The sequence below is a fragment of the Microtus oregoni genome, unplaced genomic scaffold (assembly GCF_018167655.1).
Source record: "Microtus oregoni isolate MIOR12 unplaced genomic scaffold, Mior012 000009F_ref0000495, whole genome shotgun sequence".
Taxonomy (NCBI): domain Eukaryota; kingdom Metazoa; phylum Chordata; class Mammalia; order Rodentia; family Cricetidae; genus Microtus; species Microtus oregoni.
Window position 1 is genome coordinate 37,380,895 of NW_024543068.1, and position 20,174 is coordinate 37,401,068.

Here is a 20,174-nt window from a genome sequence, read left to right on the forward strand (position 1 = left end):
CTCTGAGACGAGGAGCCTCCTGGACCATGCACTCCAAACATCGTAATACCCTGTCTCACCTCAGACCCAAAGCAATGGATCCTGAGGACCGTGGACGAAGACTCAGAAACCATGAGCCAGAATTAACACTGTCTCCTTTTAAACAGTGTCTCTTGGGTATTTATCACAAAGATGAAAATTTGACTAACAGAGTTGACGTTCCCTGAAGCACTGTAGCACGTTTATTTTGTTTTTTAACTTCATACAACAGAGGGGCAGAGCTTTATACCTCACACTGCAGCTCAGAGGCCAGATACCTGCCCCAAAGCACCAAAGACTGTGGGCTACCCCAGAGCCATGGTCTTAAGTCCTATCCCTGCCACCACACACACAAACACACACACACACACACACACACACACAGAGAGAGAGAGAGAGAGAGAGAGAGAGAGATTCAAGTCTATTCTCAAAACTAAAGAAAAAAATCCTTCAATGTTCTGTTTTATAAAACTCTTTCACAAATACCTAATTTATAATACAAAATAAGAGTGTAGTGGGTATTTTCCAATGACTTAATTTGGGGAAAACTTCTCTTGCTTTTTATCCCTCCTTGTGATAGTTTGCTGGTGAAATGCATATTGCTGAACACAGTTTCTGCTCTATCAGCAGTGAACCACGGCCTGGAGAATGCTAGAAGCCAGAGAAATGCCAGAACATGGTGCGATTCAGTGTCTGTTCCTGCTACATAATTAGGAGATAAGTATGAGAAAATTCAGAATTCTTTAATGCACTTAAAATCGCTGTCATGAAGCAATGGCTGGCGGATTTGCATGTGAAAGGCCGTGAACAGCGTGTAGGAAGAATTGTGAAATTACTATAGTATTTATTATTATAACTTGGTGTCATGCTAGTCTCATTTTAGAATGAACCATAAGAATAGATTAAATTAGTGCCATTTTCTTTCCTTGTTAACATCTTTGTCACAAGAGCAAGCTGTCAGAATTTTAGTATCTAAAATAGTCCACAGATTATTCCCTCATGATAGCTGGCCATTTCTAAGCCCTGGACTTTGATTGGTTGCTCTCAGCCCTGTCCTTGCAGATATGGGCTGAATGCAGGGAAATAATAATCTTTTAAGCGACTAATCAGGTCTCAGAGTCTCTGGTAAAGGCAGGAAGGAAAGCATAGAGCTACAGTCTTCAAACGGCATTTGATAGAAAACATTACAGCTTAAGAAAATACTCTGGACCGCAGCTGAAAAATATATTTGACATAATGACTCTAGAATCTCTTTTTCTTTAAGTGTCTAAGACAATTAACAGTGAACATTTCCAGCCCCAGAGTCTTAACAAACTTGAGACAAGTACTGATTTTATAGCTATGATTCTTTACCTTTCCCAGATTTTATTTATTCCCCCACTGGTCTGTTTCTACATCTAACATGAATGTTTCCTGGCCACCATGATTTTCCCTCTCACGGTTCTCATAGTCTTGGTTTCTTCCAAATTGTCACATGTTGTATTTGTTATCTCAGCACAGTTATGAGCATCATTCTTTAACTCTTAAAAGTGTCCTAGTTTGGACAATGTGTAGTATGATAATGTGCTGCACACATGTTGCTCCTCAGAGCCTCTGCGAGACGCTCACTTCTCGTGTGATCCCTTGTAGCTTCTGCTCCTGACGTGACGTCTTCACTGACTGGGACCTTAGCCCAGAATTTAATCTCACTCATCTCTCTGGTAGTCACAGGAGCTTGAACAGAGAAGCTGTCTGTAGGTGGACTTTTCTTTCCCACCCTCCAGTTCCCAAATAACCCACACAGAGACTTGTTTCTAGCCAGCTTTTCTTAATTTTTAATTATCCAGTCTATCTTTTGCCTCTAGGCTTTTTCTTTCTTTATTCTATATACCATTGCTTCCTTCTTACTCTGTGTCTTTCTGTATAGTTGGGTGGTTGGCCCCTGACATCCTCCTCTCCTCCTTTGTTTGCTCCTTGATCTTCTTCCTTTTCTTGCTCCTCTGTTTTCTTGTTCTTACCTTCTATTTGTTCTCCTTCCCTGGAAGCCCTGCCTACTTCTCTCTCCTGCCTACTTATCAGCCATTCAGATCTTTATTAGACCAACCAGGTGTTTTAGGTAGGCAAAGTAACACAGCTTCACAGAGTTAAACAAACGCAGCACAAAAGAATACAACACATCTTTGCATATTAAACAAACATTCCACAGCATAAACAAATGTAACACATCTTGAGATAATATTACACAACAGGTATCTGACAAATATTTCTCAAATTAAGGAAAGATACAGAGCTAAATCATGCCACTCCACACACTATAATCATTACCCCCTTGTTTTCTTTACTGCCTTGAACCCAGGTGTCTTCCTTAGTGTTTCCATTGCTGTGAAGAAACACCTTTGTCAGGAGCCATTTTCCCAAAAATTATAGCAGGGACTATTGTCCTAAGGATGTTTGCGGGGAGCCCCACACCCAACTACCTTGAGAACTATCTGTTAGCGGAACCCGCCCCACATTCCAACTATCTGGAGAATTGTTTGTGGTTGGAATCACAAAAGGAATGATTCTGCTTGCACAGAGAACACTGGGTGTGTCGACTTGTGACCGTTGCTGCCCCGGCAAGGTTCCTTCTTGCCCTTGCCATGCCCCTGCCCCCATCCCAAGCCAAATTCCTCATTCAAGGGCTATATAAGCCACAACCATTTTGCTAATAAAGTGAGACCTTGACAACAGAATCTTACTTGGTCTCCTTCCTGTCTTCCACCCATGTTCTTTCAGACAGCACCTCTTCAGACCCTGGAACAACTGGACCCGCTAGGCAGATTACACACCTTGACCATGGCGACTCTAATAAAAGAAAATATTTCATTGGTATTTGCTTATACTTTCAGAGGTTTAGTTCATTATCATCATGGTAAGGAGCATAGCAGCAGGCAGACATGGTGCCGGAAAAGTAGCTAAGGGATACGTCCTGATAAGCAGGCAATAAGAACAGAGAGAAATACTGGGCTTAGCCTTAAGGCCCACCCCCAGTGACACACTTCCTCCAACAAGACCACATCTCCTTATAATAATCCTTATAAATAGTACCATTCCTAGTGACTAGCATTTGAATATATGAGTCTACGGGGACCAATCTCGTTCAAACCATCACACCGGGGCTTTTGCATATGGCAGGCAAAGGCCTCTCCCACTGAGCTATATCCAGGCTCTCTTTTTGGTCTCTCTTGGTCACATAGCTTCTAATCTGCTTCCCAAGCTTGGAGTTAGCAATGAAAGCAAGAGGGCTGAGCTTGCTGCTAGGGCTCTTTGGCATCTGGCCCTAACCACCATGGGCTTCACAAGGGCCTTAATGGCCTCTGCACATGTGCTCATTGCCTTCGCATTGTTTGCCTTGCTTCTTCTTCAGGTCTATCTTGTACTTCTTGGCAAAGCACATGTCCCTCGGGAACTCGAGGTTGAACCCCTAAGAGATTTGTATCTTTGTGACCCGGGATTCTTGGTGCTGTTTCTGTGCCATTGTTAGGACTGGTTGTGTGTGGTGTGGGTCTTGGACTTGGCCTTGGCTGGATAGTGACCTTGAGGCTTTGGCCAAATGGCTGGATGGTGACCTTGAGGCTTTGGCCAAATGGCTGGATGGTGACCTTGAGGCTTTGGCCAAATGGCTGGATGGTGACCTTGAGGCTTTGGCCAAATGGCTGGATGGTGACCTTGAGGCTTTGGCCAAATGGCTGGATGGTGACCTTGAGGCTTTGGCCAAATGGCTGGATGGTGATCTTGAGGCTCCTGAAGCACCTGGAACCGAGGAGCAACATCTATGATCTTCCCCTGCTGTAAATCCTACAAACCAAATGCAGCCTGCTGAGCAATATGTGCCATCTTGTGGAGCAGTGGCACAAGTGTGGTGGGGATGAGGATCCAAGACCCACTTCTCAGGAAGGAAGACATGCCTAGTAAAAGTATAAGCTTGGTTAACAGCCCGAGCCTGTGGAGGTTATCCCGTGCCTGCCAAGGTTATCAGAAGCGAGGAACTTACGACTATTGTTTAATGAAATTGTCCTAGCATCAAACCATTGCCTTTCAAATATTTGTTTACGCCCGTAGACAAAATCTACTCTGTCTTAGTCGGAGAAACCTCTATCTGCAGTGAACAACGGTGAATGTAGTCTCATGACTAGACGAGACGCTGAGAATGAAGGAAGACATTTACACCACCCTCTCTAAGCCTCCAGGAGCAGAGGAAAAGGGGACAGGAAGTTTGTAGGAGCCATTAGATAGGGTGAAGGACTGCAGAACACATTTTCTGTATTCAACACAGTATGATCGTTAACTCATCACTGTGGTTACGTGCATCACGCTGGCACAAAACCTGTGCTGTTAGCAATCAGTCACAGGAGATGGGTTTAAGAGGGTCTCATTCTTTATTGGTTATCTATAGATTCTGGGAGAAGTGGGATCGTTGTCTTCCATTGTGTATCACCGATGAGCCTTAGCAGGCTCTGATGGATAGCTTTAAACTCAGTGACACAGACAGTCCTGACTAAACTCAGTGGGTTGCAATAAATAAATAAATAAATAAAACAAATAGACATAAATGTGAGAAAGAGATTGAGGGGGAGGGCAAAAGGTTGAAGGCAGAGGATTAGGCATGAGAGTTGGCAGTATGCAGTGTGTAGATGTGTGAAACTGTCAAAGAACTTTTTTAGGTTTGGAAATGAAAATATAATTGCATCATTTCCTTCCTTTCCTTTCCTCCCTCCAGACTCTCCCATGTAACTCACCTGCTCTCTCTATTCATAGCCTCTTTTATTTGTTGACATATGTATTATCAACATATATATCAATCAAATATCAAGTATCAAAATCAGGACTACATTAGCTGGGCTCAACTATATGCAGAATGGCTTTAAGGCACACAAACAATCTCATTGAACTTGAACCGCATCCATGTTTAAATCGGTTTTGCTAGTGATATCCCAGAAGTGCCCAAGGCCACCTGACTGTTCCCTATCTGAGGGCAAGTGTGGTGAAAGGGAAGTCAAGTGGAGAGCAAGCACAGAGTAAATGGTCAAGTTTTAAAAGGTGTGTGCTATTGTCAGCAGAAATCTAGGGTACTACATGAGTGAGGAAACATGAAGTTAGTTTCCCTTTGTGGCCTTCATCCTTTTCTGCAAGTAGAAAAGGTGAAGTAGAAAAATAAACCAGAAGCGAGAAGTTTCTACAGGGACTAAAAAACCAGCCTTGAACTGTTCAAAGGGTGTCATACAAAATGTGGAGTTACATGACTTGCAAGATGCTGAATGTTTAATATGTGCTCCAAACTCTAAGCAAGACTCATTTCATTTTTGTCCTAGGGTGATACTGCGCCAAAGCCACATCTTTGTGGGAGGTAGAAAATCAGGCACGGGGATGTAAAAGCAGACATAGGCTGCTTTCCTAACATCTGTGTAGCACTGACACCCTAGGAAGAAAAGGAATGGGTAGAGAGGGGAAGGAAGCATGGGAGGTGAAAGGAAGCAAGAATAGAGAAGGGAAGGGAAGGGAAGGGAAGGGAAGGGAAGGGAAGGGAAGGGAAGGGAAGGGAGGGGAGGGGAGGGAGAAGGAAGAAGAAGGAAAGGGAAGGGGAGGGGAGGGAAAGGGAAGGGAGAGGGGAGGAAGGGGAAGGGAGGGGAGGGGAGGGAGAAGGAAGGGAAGAGAAGGGAAGGGAAGGGGAGGGGAGGGGAGGGGAGAAGAGGGGAGGGAGAAGGGAAGGGAAGGGGAATGAAGGGAGGGAAGGGGAGGGGAGGGAAGGGAGAAGGACGGAAGGGGAGGGGAAGGAGAAGGGAGGGGAAGGGAGGGGGGAGGGAGAAGGGAGGGGAAGGGGAGGGGAGGGGAAGGGAAGGGAAGGGAAGGGAAGGGAAGAGAAGAGAAGAGAAGAGAAGGAGGAAGAAATAATCCAGCCATCCATTTCATTATACCATTGCATTTACAATCTTGAATAAGTAGACACAAGGTAGAAAGTCAGGCTCTACAATTTATAACAGCATTGCTTGCTCAGCAGTGGTGGTGCATGCCTTTAATCCCAACACTCCAGAGGCAGAGGCCAGTGGATTTCTGTGAGTTCAAGGCCAGCCTGGTCTACAAGAGTTAGTTCCAGGACAAGCTCCAAAGCTACAAGGAGAAACCCTGTCTTGAAAAAAAAAAATAACAGCATTGCTCAGAAGTTCACTTCTCACCTCTATTTAGGTCCTTGACCCCCTTCCCCGTGTGTGTGTGTGTGTGTGTGTGTGTGTGTGTGTGTGTTGTATCATGAAAATAAATGTTAAGTTAAATGGGAACAAGAAGAGGAAGGAATTACAGGCATTTGGGACAAGAAGTCCTAAAGTGAGAGTTGGGATGACCCGGAAGATGCTTGCAGCCTTCATAGAATGCAGCATAGGCTGGAATCCCAACTTGGTTCCTTGCTAACACTATGTTTGAGCACATAGATTATCCTGTGTCCTCAGTGTCCTAGTTGGCATCATACAGAGGAAGGAAGGTCATGATGACTACACCTTGCTACACATAGTCTCCAAAGTCCACCTTGGCTGTGCAGCACTGTGAAGGGCAAACCCTGGGTTCATGCTATCTGTCTGGCAGAGTGCCTTGGTTAAATCCTCAATAACTCTGAAAAGAAAACCTGCCAGATTTTAAAGGCAATTTCATCAGGTGCCAGAAAACATTGCCATTTCTGAAATGAACCTTTAAATAACGATCACTGTGATTACCATACACACTGGATGCCTGCTCCTAAGTCACGAAACAGGTCAGGATATCCAAGTACTCTACACAGGAAGGTTCAGCACTGAATCCAAGTGGACAATCTTATCCTCTCTTGGGACTGTTTTCCATATAACAAGGTATTATTAGGTTCATCTCAAGGTGTCATTCATGAGGCCCCACAAAGCCAAACCATTAATCAGAATTAATCATGGAAGTCTAAGAAACACATGCAGCCTGCCTGGGTGAAGGCGCCTGTCATATAATCAGAACACATTAAAACCATGAACACTGTAATTTTTTGTAAAGGCTCAGGGCGGGAGTGTGGAGAAATAAGCATGTTTTAAAGATCATAGGCAATGTGTCCTTCAAATGAGTCTAACTTAATGTCTCTTACAAGGTCAGATCAAGGGTGAAGAAGTAAGAATTGGCCAAACACAAGAGCAATTTCCAGTTAACTAAAGAGCCCGGTACACTTTTCTTCGCTGACAACAGAAACCCCCCCGAGACGAGAAAGGTTGATCACTGATGCCAAAAAGGTACTTTCCGTTCTTCAGGCTTGCCAAGTCCCTCCTTTCATCCATTTTTTTTTATTTCCCTTCATATCGCCAGTCTCCATTTTTGTCAATGACCTTTCCTCCATCTGCCTCAGCCTCCGCCTAATGGCCTGAAGAGGACTTCTCCACACGGTGGAAAGCGTTACATTTCAGATCCCCTCCTTCATTAGAGCGAAAGTGAACAGCCTCTATTTGCTGAGTGTTAATGAATGTGAAGAAAGATTTTTTTTTTGTATGTGTTTTACACATTATGTTCTTGACTCCTGGAGGTGCCACAATAAATTGCCGCGCTTCATTTACAAGGAGCCATAACAGAAGCAGAATGTGAATCTGGCGACAAATTGCTTCTCAGTCACCCTGGGTCAGGCTGTTGGGGCTAATGAGAAGAAGGGCTCTAATTTTAAACTCCTCCTCAACCCAGCCATTCCTGCATTAATGTTCACTGTTGTAAATTGTAAAGTCAAATGAAGGAGGCACTGTTGAAAATTAACCAGTATTTTTATCCCTCGAGTGCCCGATAGAGCACATTTTGGCTTCTGTAGCTGCTCAGCCTCCACCAGGGGTGCCAGCTCCCTCAACGCACGCCACCCCACCCCCCTTAACACAACACTACCCTTCTGATTCCTCCTATTGCTCCCAAGCTCAGATCCGACCTTCATAAAGAAAAATCAACCAGCCGTCTATAGATTTAAAACAAGATCACGATGTGGTCTGGAGGAGCCGTGTTGGAAACCAGCTTCTCTCTGGGACCATTTTAATAAGATGTTGTCTGTACACAGACATTAAAACCCAGAGCACTATCCTATCTGTTTAGTCGTGCTACATGCTTAACGATCTGTAATTGTGTGTGCAGAGGAAGAGCCAGGGAATCACGGACCCAGTGAGACTGGAAGTGTGTTGTCACTGGGAGCTTAGAGTAGGCTTTAAGAACGAAAACCCCAGTGCAGCCCTGCCTGCTCCCCCATTGGCTGGTTTATAATAGCAAACCTCAAGCAAAAAGAGGTACTGGAGAAGGGAAGACATCTTATTAAGGAGGCAGGATTTGATCCCACGTAGATATCCAGTCAACAACTCAAACTTCAAGGTTGCCTTGCCAGGGGATTGGGGATAATGTGTTTTGAGTGAGTATTAATGAGACGAAGTTCCTCTTGTGTGTAATGGGTCTGTCCGGATGCATTCTTCCATGGAATCACTACATAAAATACAAATTAACCACACTACCCTAGTCTAATCATTGTAATCAGTTATGTTTTCATGTGTACATCACTGATCTATAAGGCTGTTGTAGTTCTTGTGTGTGGTTTAATTGCTTGTTTTTGCATATCTTGTGTGGTTGATGATGTTCTAGGAATCTTTTCCCCTAAAGGAGACTTTGTAAATTACTTTGTTTAGATGCTAATGATTGTATTTCATTAGTGGCCCTCTCATCCAGAATCATCTTTAAATGAATGAATATGCCATAATTAAAAATCTGAATTATGAATTACTTTGAAAGGAGACAACATTGTCCCGATTTCCCACTGCGACACAGTGTTATTTCAATTATGTAAATATGTTTAATCATTCCCCTTTTGTTTTTCTAATTATTTAATATTAATGTTGCCTTACCCCTTTATTGCTACAAGAAGGGATATGGCATCTTAAATGAGAGTACTTAGACAGGCGATACGCAGATGACTAGATTAAAGCAGACATTTATCAGAATGCATAACCCATTTCAAAAACAAACATGCTATTAACATTCATACTAACATAGCAATGCTAGCTATAATCACACTTCATGAATGTTTTGTCTGTACAAATCTAATGTATTCACAATGAACAATTTCCAATTATTATCTTCTTCCCTATAGAAAGTCTAAGTCCCCTGATAAAAGTTTGGATTATCTTGAGGTATACTAGATACCCATCATAAGACTATCATTTTTCTACAGCATGGAATTTACCACTGTTCAAGTATGACTGAACTTGACATATTGAACCTTCACCGTTCTGTGCCCAAATCTTCAAAAAATGTTTATAGTGGGAGAGGGAGTGGATGTATTTTTAAGTCCCCATCCTGTTTTTTTTTTTTAACTCTCTCCCTGAAGTAGGAAAACTATTATGAAATCCTTTCCCGCTCACCAGCTCTTACACGAGCCTTCAAGCATCTTCACTTACCACAGAAGCATGAACCCAGTGTTGGAGAGCCCTGAAGGGTCAGTCTATGACAGTCAACTTTGTACTTCAGGCATCTCATTCAAACCAATTGCTGAAACCTGGTTGGTCCTTTCTAAAACATGGCATTGACTTCAATTTAGACATTTCTATTTTCATGTAGCTAGACTACGCAGGAGTATGTTCCTCTACCATTTAGTAATTTAGATACTTTCAATATTATTGCTAACTGACTCTTGAAATAGAAGTGCCTTAATTATGTTGGTTTAATATTTTGTGCTTAAATATTGTTATTTGTAAACTAACAGTGGGAAACGCAGCAACTTCCCCCGTGTTTCTTTCTTGTTTCATTGACACGATATAAAATGCCTTAGTTGCTTGGCTATTAAGTTTTATTAATGACATTTGTAACATTAATACTATGATTTGAGAATACTTGGTCTTTTCTTCAGATTAAAAGACTGAGCAACCTTTAAAGACTTCCTTTTCCAACTTTTATCTTCTTTTGATTTAAACTGTAGCGATCTTGGAAACCAGAATGAGGGTCTAACGTATCTAGTTATAACTCACAGAAATATGCAAATTACCTTGCATATTTCACCATGGGCTACACTTAAAAAATACTCAATGACAAAACTATCATTTAGTGTCATTCATCACAGAAATAAAATTATAATTATATGCAAGTTATTAAGGAAATTGTACAAATTATTTTCTACTTTATCTAGTATTTGTTTTGTTTCTCTTGCAATGTAATTCTCCCCTAATCACAGAAAAGTTTTCTATTTAGAAAATGTCTCGTGATTGACACATAGAGCCACAGGTCGTTAAAGCATAGGAGGAAAATCCTCCAAAGTCTATGCAGGCAATGAGTTATATAGTCTTTCCTGTAGTCATCAACACAATTATGTTAGTGACTTTTGGGAAATAGTCTGTGTTCAACTTTAATGACAGATATTATTTCTAATCAGATATTGATTATTATTTCTAATTACTTGCTATTAGAACCTAGTTTCTACCCATTTCCTCACACATAGAACTGAAAATCCTGAGGCATCACAGCACCTGTATAGGGAAAACCCAAAAACCTCTTGCAAACAGTGTTAGAAGTGTGGCAATAACACTGGCTTTCATTGGCTCAGTAGTCTCTCAATGACTGGGGGCGGTCCATAAAAGGAAAATATATGAGATGTCTGGGGGAGTTGAAAATTCGCAGAAATCTGTAGTTCAGCTTTTAATCATGATTCTACACAATTTCTTAGAGTAGATGGTTAGGATTTTGTTCAATATGTATTATCTGGAAGAAAGATGAAGGGTATTGGAAAATCTATAACTGTACCATCAGCTGAATCATCTGCCCTTTTCATTACAGGCTAGATGAAGAGCAAAGGGGAATCTGAAGACATATTCTCTGGTAAGCCAGAATTTCTATTGCTAGAGACCGAAGATGAGATGGGACAAGAGATGAGATTGAATATTGGAAGGGCAGTTTGTCCGGGAAGCCAATCAAGGCGGGCAATGTACGTCTGACTTAAAGACATCTGTTTAAAACACAGAAAAAAACACTACCGCTTTTTGCTCCTTAAAAATAGCATAGGTATGTCAACCTCCCAGTTCAAATCCTCAGACCAACAGCCCCAGTGACTTGAGTCCAATAGCTGGGCAGATAGAAGCGAACACTGTGTGGCTGGCCAAAGTCACATTTAAATCTAAACCCGGCAAGATCCCTGCATAACGTTGCTGTTAAACTGAATCTGCATTTTCAATAACCAGAGAATGGGTCTGGACTTAAATATTTAGGAAATCCCTCCTTGGTGGGTGCTAAATCCACAGAAAATGGTTTAGGAAAATGCAAGCTCATGCCATCTATCCCATGGCCACCAGAACTGCAGCCAGCACAGGGCACTAACATTGTTATTGGTCACCAGGTATGGCAAAGCGAGGTGAAAGATAGTTGTTTTTCTTGAGTGAGTTTTCTTTACTTTATTCAAAAATTTTAACTGAGTGCCTACAAGGACCAAAAAAACTTTTCTATGGTCTTTGGAATGTCATAGCAATAAAATAATGCTAAAAACTCCAATTCCATTTACTTAGCTTACTTTAATAGCGTGTAAATGTGTACAAGTACTATATAATGGTTGGATTGGTAGAGATTCTCACGTACATTTTTCTATACTTACATAGTAATTTTAAAAATCTCCCTTCAGCTTATATTTATTTTAGAAGAACTCAGTTTTCTTTCAGACTGGATATTTATGATTTTCTTTCATTCTCAAAATTATCTCTAGTTTCCCTCCAACTTGTTCCTTCTTGACTACTCATTCAATTCTGAATGTCTAGATTTCCCATTAGTCATCTGTCAAAGTTCATTCTAGATTCTATTTCTTATTCTGATTAAGATTTTTATCTCTTTATCTTCTCCAATCACTTTTCTTTTCATTTTTATTCTCAGGTTTTATCCTCTTTTCTTTTCTCCCCAAAAAGAGTTTTATTAATTATTTGAGAATTTTATATAATGCACCTTATTCTTCTGGGTCCACCCTCCCATCTTTGTACCCCACAAAAAAACCCACAAAGTTCAGTTTGTGTTGCCCATCCACTCATTGCAGCATGGCCAAACTCCTGTACCCACCCCCTTAAAGAAAGTTCAGTCCTTACCCACCACACCCCTGCCCAAAGCTACAGGGTAGCTACTGTGAAGAGCTACACTTCGGCATCTTTATCACAATTTAAAGGACTCTCTTCAGAATCTTGCTATCTGGACTGTTTCCTTTTGCAGGAGAGGAGAGGTTGTCACAGAAAACTTCAACGTGTCTCATTCTCAGTTATGAGTCTAGAGTTATCGACACCACGCAAAAGAATCTTCCCTGCCCATAGCAGCCAGCAGCGGCGCAGATCATGGACTTCCGCGTGATCTCTGGGGGCATCAAGGATGGTGGCCACCAAAATGGTTGTGAGCCTCATGGACCATGAACATCAACATGGCCTTGGGCAGAAGCAGGGACCACAGAAGTCTTTCAAGGAGGCTTTCACCCAGAAAATGAACCATTCTTCATCTAGGATATCTATTGTTGCTCAGAGTCAGGGTGATGGTGCAGCCGGGCAGTGAGTCCTGGGACAGGACCTTCGTGAGCTCCAGGCTGCTGTACACCATCCTGCCCTCTACTGGCCCTAGGCAGCAACAACATGGTCCTTTGCCCACCCAGGGCTGGGTTCCCATACCTGGAGCCACCACTGACTTCTTCTTTAGGTCTGCTTTGCTCCACCGTGCAAGCCATTCTGTTCCACCATCCTTTTCTTTTAACTTTCTTTTTTATTTAGTCTTTGTGTCTTTCAAAGCATGTGTCTCCATCCCATTCATTTCTCCATCTCTTCGTATCCACCCTCTGCCCCTGCAAGCTCCCACACACACCAAAATAAATAAAATAAAATTTAAGATAGGAAAAAAGAAAAAAAAAAACAGTCTCTTCATGGAAGCTGTAGTAAGACACAGTGAGTCACACAGTAAACCCTTTTATCCATATATCTTTACTTGCAAGTGTTCATTGCAATGAATCATCGGTCTGGTTTGAGGCCTCTGGTTTCTGCTACACTGTCCATGTCAGGCCCTCACTGGAGCTCCTCTTAGTTATCCTGTTGCTGCCCTGGGCTATGGAGATCCTGCAGCGTTGATTCTGCAGGACTGGCCCCGTCTTGTGTTCCAGCAGATCACAGATTGAGTGGGTGTTGGGATGGACCAACTCATAACCCTTTTTCTGGGTCTGCATGGTTGCAGCCTTGGTCAGACTGCCAGCTCTCCCTTGTCCTCACCACCAGGGCGAGCTCTCCTGTATTGCGCTGGCTAGTTTGCCCCTTGCAGGGATGAGCAAGGGGTGCAGCCAGTTCTGCTTTCCCAGCCTCAGGGTCGGTTCTCCCACACCTCCACCTTCAGGGCCAGCTTTACCATGTTGTCCAGGTGAGGCACGGGGATCACTTTCCCGAAGGCTACAGCTGATGAGGGACAGGAACAATTCTCCCACTCTTATGAGCTCAGGGCCTATTCTCCGACCTGCGTCAGGCACTGCTCTCAACCTTAGTCTTAGATACTTTTTGTTCGCGGTGGTCAGTGTTTAATACAGACTCATAACTCATCCAAGTACCAAGAATAAGTGATCGTAAGTGGACAGCCACAGATGGGCACTTATATCAGCCTCTCTCCACCAAGGCTCCAGGGACCATCACAGCAAGGTAAGTGCAGAGAATATAGAAGCGGAAACTGGAGAGCTGCGAAGTGCGGTCTCCTGCACATGACATGGCTGCTGTATACATCAATTACAGTAGCTGTGGCTGCCTGTACAAAACCCACAGAGCAAACCAGTAAAACCTCCAGCATGGACTGGCCCCATGCCTAGCCGGGGACTTGTTGACTGTTGATGATGCTGAGGGAGGGAGAGTCACTTCCCCTTGGGGATGTGAATGCTGACAGGTGGCTCGTGCCCCAGTGGATGGTTCCACATCCATGTGTATATAATTAGCACTAAATGAACTCAAGGGAATAATAATAATAAAGAGGGTATGAAGTCAGTAGGGAGAAAGGTTAGCTTCTTGGAGAATTGGGAGAAGGTAGCAAGGGTGGCTAAAATACATTGTATACAAGTGTAACTGCTTCAAAAATAAATGTTTTTTAAAGTTATCACTCTAGAGAAGCTATTGAGACAGAATTTCTCAGTCTATGGGAAGTATATATTGAATTTTCTAACAAACTGCCAAATGATATTCCAGAGTGCGCTGCGCCATTTTGCATGTCCTGTGCAGATTGGGTGCTCTGCACCTGGGCTTAGCACTCAGCGCTGGGTTTTTAATCTTAGCCATTCTACTAGGGAAGAACTGAACTTAGTGGGATTCAAATTGCTGTTTCTCTAATAGCTTCTGGTGCTGAACACTGTTTCATATGCTTATTTAGATTGTGCTCTCCGTTGAAGTGACTGTTCATATCTCTTGAATGTTTTTAATCGAATATCTGGTTTTTGTATTGTTGAATAGAAGAGTTCATATTTTCTTTTAATTTGTAGCATTTCATTTTTGTGTTAGTGTCTTTACAAAACAATAGTTTGTGGGGGTTTTTAATAAAGTCTATCTAACCTACTTTTTTCTCTATGGTTTATGCTTTTGGTCATGTGTATAAATTCAAGGTCATGTGAACTTTTAATTTTTTTCTTTTATACTTTTTGTGATTTTATGTTTTACATTTAGATCTACTATCCACTTCTAGCTCATTTTTTAAAGAGATGAGAGTCATATCAAGGTTGATTTTATTTCACGGAGATGCCAAGTGTTCAGCACCATTTGTTGAAAAGACTGCCCCTTTCTTACCAAGTCATCTTTGCACCTTTGCCTAAATCAATTGATCCCATTTGTATGGATCTGCTTCTGGACCCTCTACTCTGTTCCATGGATCCATTCTTAGATAACTCCATTCTGCCTTAATACAGGATCTTCACAGAAAGCTTTTTAATTAAAAATAATTTTTCATGCAATATATTCTGATCATGTTTCCCCCTCCCCAGCTCCTCCCAGATCATCTCCACATCCCCCACCCACCCAACTTGTGTTTTATAATTTATACAAATGTTCCCTTAGTTTTCAAATTGGTTTAACTACTATTGTTTGCTTTTTATTTGCCACATAAATTTTAGAATTTGTTATATATAAAAAAATCTTTCTATCATTTTGATTAAATGTACAGGTGTATTTAGGGATATTGATATATTTACTATGTGAAGTATTCCAACTTGTGAACATGTAGACCTTATCTATTTAGGCTTCCTTTGATTCTTGCCATCAGTATTCTGTAATCTTCAGTATGAAAGTACTGCCCATGTTGTGTTGGCTGGTTTTATGTCAACTACAAGCTAGAGTCATCTGAGAGGATGGAGCCTCCATGGAGAGAATGCCTCCATAAGATCAGGCTGCAAGCCTGTGGGGCGTTTTCTTACATAATAATTAATGGGGAGCACCCAGTCCATCGTGGATGGGGTCACCTCTAGGCTGGTGGTCCTGGGTTCTATAAGAAAGAAGGCTGAGCAAACCACGAGAAGCAAACCAGTAAGCAGCACTCTTTCGTGGCCTCTGCATCAGCTCCTGTTCATGATTTCAAGCCTCTATCTTTACAAAGGTACTGATTGAGTTTGAGTCTTAGAAAAGAAATTCTTTTCAAAACTTTAACTCACCTTCACAGGGAATATTTGTAAGTTTTATCTTTTACCTAATGTGTCAAAAATTTCAAGTATGAAAACGGATAGTTTATTCATTGTTTTCTTTATTCCTTCATTTATTTCTGAACACTGAGAATAAATGTCCTGTAGTTTGCATATACTTTTGCATGTCTTTGTTATTGTTTATTATTGCTATGCTATCCAAAGGCTACCATCAGTGAATGGCTGACTTGGTTTCACGAAGTTTACACCAAATACAAGAGTGGTAAGATGTAGATAGACTGCTCGTTTGTCTCCCAACTGCTCAGACCAGAACAATCACACAAACCTATACTAATTACAGCACTGTTTGGCTGATAGCTCAGGCATATTTCTAACTAGCTCTTACATAGTAAGTTAACCTATTTCTATTAATCTATGTATCACCGTGAGGCTGTGGTGATGGAGGAAGGTCATTGGCTAATAAAGGCACTGCCCTGGCCCATTTTATTGGTTAGAGGATAGGTGGGAGGAGTAAACAGAACAAAATGCTGGGAGGAAGAGGAAGTGAGCTCAGACTCCACAGCTCTGCTCTCCTGAGCAGATGCCTCAGCAGAGACGCCATGCCCCGCTCCCGGGCAGGCACACGCCATGAAGCTCCGACCCAGGATGGACTAGGCTAGAATCTCCCCGGTAAGCGCACCTTGGGGTGCTACACACAGATGATTAGAAATGGGCTAAATTAATATGTGAGAATTAGCCTAGAAGAGAATGGGCCAAGCAGTGATTAAATGAATACAGTTTCCGTGTAATTATTTCGGGCATAAGCTAGCCGGGCAGGCGGCTGGGCTGTTGGGGACGCAGCCCCGCCGCTGCCCTTATTACTTCACTGTGGCCTACTGGTAAGGTTCTGGCATCTTTCTTCTTCGGCAGCTACATGACATCTATCTGACTCCGCCTTCCTTCTTCCTGTATTCAGTTTGGTTTTTCCCACCTAGGTCTATTCTGCCAGGCCATAGGCCAAAGCAGTTTCTTTATTAACCAATGGCGATAAAACATATTCACAACATACAGAGGGGAATCCCACTGTAAAGTACGGTGTAGAGTAACTGTACATATGACACTTTTATGGCTGTCTTCTTATACTGCTTCTTATACTCACAATGTCTTTGGTTTTGTTTTACCATGAGTACAGTTCTGTCTTCACATGCTACAATCAGCCAAAGTCATATATATCAGAATAAAGAGAGAAATCAGATGAGGTCAGTCCTGGGAACTTTGGGCAGATTCTCCACTTGCTGAGACATCTGAGTTGATCCTGGACCTTGACTATTGCAGGAGCACTGCCATAAACACAGATGTGCAGCTGTCTGACTCCAGTTCATTCTGACGACGGCACTGGGATTGTTAGCTCATGCAGTAGTTCCATTTCTAGTTTGGGGGAGAGATTTCCTGCCATTTTCCTTAATTATTAAACTAATTTTCTTTGCCAGCAAAAGTGTGTGAGAGTTCTCCTTCCTCAGAATCCTACTTTTGATATCCTGTCCTTTTCGTAACAGCTAGGCTGAGTGGGGCAAGCAGAGACCTTCTAGTTTGATTTGCATTCATATATAAGCATTTTTTCATATACTTGTTGACCACTTTTGTATCCTCTTTTTATAACTATCTGTTTAGGTAATTAATCCAACTTTCAACTGTTTTTTTTTATGTTCTTTGAGTTCCTTACATATTCTGGAATTAATTCCATCTCAGATGATAGCAGGTAAATACTTTCTCTTTTCCTATTGGCTCTCTTAACTCTGCTTTCTCCTTTGCTATAAACAATCTGTATAGTGTTTATCTATATGTGTACACGTGTTTCAGGTGTGTGTTGGTAATGGGTGCCTTTCCCTATAGCTCTACCTTGTTGCTGTTTGTTTTCGTTTGTTTGAGACTTGGTCTCACTATGTAGATCTGACCGACCTAGAACTTAACAATGTAGACCAGCTTGACCTCAAACTCACAGAGATGCCTCCACCTCTGCCTCCTGGCCAGCCTGCTGCAGATGCTCCAGCAATACTCCTGTTTAGAGATTACAGGCACTCATCACCTGCCGACTTTCACAGTGGTACTGAGGATTCAAGGGCAAATCCCCATGGCTATGCTACAAGCACTTAGTAAGGCATCTCCCCAGCCTGAATCTTTTGTTTTCTAGAATTCCATTTCGTTTCTGCTTTTGTTGCCATCTGGGAGCTGAGGCAGGAGAATATGAGATTGAAGATTCAGCAAGGTTAAGTGGTTAGCCAGTTCAGAGGGCCAGAAGTGGCTCTGGGCTTTCACCGGTGTCCCTCACCCCACACCCCACTTCTGTCTATCTTATTCTACCTTAAATTTTGTGCTTTATTTTGAAACACATCGTAGCACAAAAGTGTGAAAAGTTTGACTTGGTAGTATCTACATTTTTAAAGATAGGTTTGTTCAAATAATGTTCAAAATTATTGCTTATTCCACAAATAAATATTAGCAATGTTGTAATTATTTTTAAAAACAAGAAATATGTACAGTCCCCAGGTTGTATATTTATATTGTGTGACAATTGGTCCAATTACCTAACTCTTATAAGCTTTACTCTTCTGACCTGTGAAATCAAACAATAATCATGTCTTACCTAAGGCAACTTCTTGAACTTAAATGTGCTTATTAGACAGTCCACCCAGTGACTGGTAGAAAATAGTACAAAATAGTGCTGGGTCCATAGGTAGTGGTAGTATTGTTGGAGTTTTTTATTTGTTTGTCTTTGTTTTGATTTTGGAAGGACTAGAGATTAAACAGTGAAGCATGATTAGTAAAAACTCAGAGAAAGGTATTGGGGTTCAACCTGAAGACCAGAAAATCAAAGGAGCCAGCCACTGGCTCTAACATTGACCTCAGTCCAAAAATAGTGATCCTGCCTCCAGGAAACCTCAGAATGATACTGCCTGAGAGCTGTCTCCTCCCATTTTATAATCCTCTCTAGTACTGGGATTAAGGGCGTACACCACTACCGCCTGGTTACTGTGGCAAACTAGTGTGGCTACTGGGATTAAAGGTGTGTGTCATTGCTGCTTGGTCTATAGGCTGGCCAGTGTGGCTGTTTTTATCTTTAGACAAAATGGGAAATGTAGTGGCATTTCATTTGTATTTTAGTATATAAAGCTTGCCTAAAAGTCAGAAAAGTAAAACAAGGATAGGAAAGTGGGCTGATCTATCGGAAGGAGTGATAGGCTATATCAAAATACTTGGGCTTTACTTGGGGCCATTGCAGATTCTTTCAGCAGAAGCTAAGACATCAGTGCAGGAAATCTAGGAAAATTACTTCCAAGACGTGAGTAGACACATTAAAGAGATGACTGGAAGAACTCTGACCAACTAGAATGACACTTTTCTCCTTTCCTCAACCAGTACTAACAGAATTAAATTGACAATTATGGACAAATACAAGCATTTGTACTTAAAAAGATCATCTTTAGCCGGGCAGTGGTGGCACACGCCTTTAATCCCAGCACTCGGGAGGCAGAGGCAGGCAGATCTCTGTGAGTTTGAGACCAGACCTGTCCAGAGCTAGTTCCAGGACAGACTCCAAAGCCACAGAGAAACCCTGTCTCGAAAAATCCAAAAAAAAAAAAAGATCATCTTAAATTTTAAGTTAAAGTTAACCCATAACAATTCTTGCCTTTAGTAATTGATCCATGAACAGTCTTTGTGGAGCCAAAGAGAGGACAAGCAATCAAAGAAACATAAAGAATCAAATGCAGTTTTGAAGATGGCCTTGATTTAAGAAAGCAATTTCCATGAGAATGTAGAAATACAATAAAAAACTGGAATACTGATACTTCAAAATAATCTCTAGCTTAATAACTTGTATAAAACTCACCTTATAGTAGAGTTGGAAGATTCTGTCTTCTTTAATCTAGGATATTTTTTAACATTTAAGCATGAGGACCATCAGTATTAGAGCTTCATGCCTGCAGATAAAAGCAAACACATAATTATTTTTAAATTACTATGAATTAGGAATTCATTGATGCTTTTAAATAAGTTGGTACTACTTAATAGCAACACACGCATATGTTAGAAGATTGTGGTTGAACACTGATTTAAAAATCACCCATTTAATTAATCTACATACAATGATCAATATTTTAATAAATTCAGGGATCTTTTCTAATAAATTCAGGGCCACCTAACGGATTGAAACATCTGAGTTTTCTTATACAATCATACTATCTTCAGAAATATCAAGGGTACTTATCACTGCAAAACTGAAAAGAATGAAAGAGAAAACCAAATTCTCTTTTCAATACCCTGAAACCATTAAGAACACCAACAGGTAATATGGTTCTCATGGTTCTATTCAAATCTCAAGATTTTCCACCTCCTCTCCTGCTCTCACCCCACCCCCATCAATATTTATTCTAGGAATCAATTGAAAATCTGAGGATCATCGTTTTATTCATTCTCTTGAAATTTGTTGGGTGTTTAGTATGTGCCGGGCACAGATAATGAGCTAACAGGCCCCAGTCCTTTCCCTGCAGAG

The 20,174-nt window shown here is 41.6% G+C and overlaps 1 long non-coding RNA gene across 1 annotated transcript in view; it reads right to left on the bottom strand.

Moving 5' to 3' along the window:
- The window catches only part of LOC121452587, a 183,777-nt gene extending 164,250 nt beyond the window's left edge, over nt 1–19,527 (bottom strand). The window contains exons 1-2 of the long non-coding RNA XR_005974856.1: nt 19,512–19,527; nt 2,736–2,841 (exon numbers count right to left, since the gene is read on the bottom strand). This is a non-coding gene — a long non-coding RNA (uncharacterized LOC121452587). The remainder of the gene's footprint in view (nt 1–2,735; nt 2,842–19,511) is intronic.
- Between the last annotated feature and the right edge of the window lie 647 nt (nt 19,528–20,174).